The sequence below is a fragment of the Mytilus edulis genome, chromosome 1 (assembly GCF_963676685.1).
Source record: "Mytilus edulis chromosome 1, xbMytEdul2.2, whole genome shotgun sequence".
Lineage (NCBI taxonomy): Eukaryota > Metazoa > Mollusca > Bivalvia > Mytilida > Mytilidae > Mytilus > Mytilus edulis.
This window is the reverse complement of record NC_092344.1, coordinates 44,490,949-44,492,834: the sequence shown is the minus strand read 5'-3', so window position 1 is coordinate 44,492,834 and position 1,886 is coordinate 44,490,949.

Genomic DNA, 1,886 nt, shown 5'->3' with positions numbered 1-1,886 from the left:
TCAACCGCCATTTTTTTCCTTTAAAAATGTCCTGTACCAAGTCAGGAATATGGCCATTGTTATATTATAGTTCGTTTCTGTGTGTGTTACATTTTAACGTTGCGTCGTTTGTTTTCTCTTATTTTTTAGTGTAAATTCACATTGCGATAAGACGTGTCACGGTACTTGTCTATCCCAAATTCATGTATTTGGTTTTGATGTTATATTTGTTATTTTCGTGGGATTTTGTCTGATGCTTGGTCCGTTTCTGTGTGTGTTACATTGTAGTGTTGTGTCGTTGTTCTCCTCTTATATTTAATGCGTTTCCCTCAGTTTTAGTTTGTTACCCCGTTTTTGTTTTTTGTCCATGGATTTATGAGTTTGAACAGCGGTATACTATTGTTGCCTTTATTTAATTGTAAATAAGGATTGAAACAGGGGGACAATTTATCCCCGATACCTTTCTCAACATTTATCAATGATCTAGCAAAGGAATTGAAAGATCTAAAAAAGGAATAGATTTAAAATAGTAAGATGCTTTATGCAGATGACAAAGCAATATTAGCGAAATAGAAATTTGACCTTCAATGTATGTTGGATACACTTTACGAATGGTGTAAGCGGTGGCGAGTATTGATTAACACTGAAAAGTCGAAATGTATTCATTTTAGAAAGGGAAATCCAAACAAACTGAGTTTAATTTCACCATGGGCAGGAATCATTTAAATCAGTTAGCCAGTACAAGGACTTAGGTTAACATTTTGCTACAACGGCAGTGTTTTGTCGAATGTGGACGAGCACTTGGGAATATAATCGCTTAAATCCATAATATTAAAGACTTTGGATATAAATCATACGAAAAAATATTCAACTCTTGTTTTGTTCCTATACTTGATTATTCGCCTAAAGTATGGGGATACCGGAAATATCAGTCAATAGACAATATTCAGAACCGAACTATTTAGAAGTACACATATTTGCACATATCCTTGCTATACACGGATATATCGGGTTGGATCCCGATTCAGTATCGGCGTTGGATCAATATGGTGAGATACTGGAATAGACTCATTGATATGACAGCAGTCGCATTACAACAGATTTTAATCATGCTGAAAATTGAACTTTTTAAAGACTTTCCACATAAGAAAATGAGAAAAATATATAGTTCGTACATTTCATATAAGACGTCAGTTACTCTATAATATTTAGATAATTTGCTTATTCAATCTATTATTTGAACATTTCTTTTAATTTTGTGGTTTAATTGATAGAAATTTTGGTCAGTATTTTCAAAATCAGAGTGCATGCACGTAGCTACTGCAAATTTGTTGACGTCAAATTTTCAAATATAAACTATTTTTTTCATGACAAAGGATAGACAATTCTGTTGTAGGTATACAATTCTGTTGTAGGTATACAAAATTTAACACTAAAATTTAAAAAAAAAGAAGCACAAGAACAACATTTGGAACTTGAGCATTCCCCTTCAAAAAAAATCTAACGGTGATGTCAGGTGTTCCCGTTCAGTGTTTTATATGATTCCTGTTATCATTTAATTGACTTAATAATGACATGCCGTAACTAAAACTAAACAAACTGATGTGTATTTTTGTGATATAATTTCCACCATGAAAAGTAAATCCGGATGGAGCGTGGCAGTACAATAACAAAACATATGAATTTTCTATCGTTTGTTTGAAGATATTCTAATTCTTCTATTTTTATGACATCTTAGACATGTTTCAATTACATTACTAAGTACCAACTTGACTAATTATGAATTTGACAAATAATTGAAATTGTATCGAAGCACCTAGGTAACCATTAAATGAAACCAAAATTAAGGTTAGAATATCAAACTTCATTTGCGACTGCAAACTCCATTAAAATCCGTCTCCAAAGTG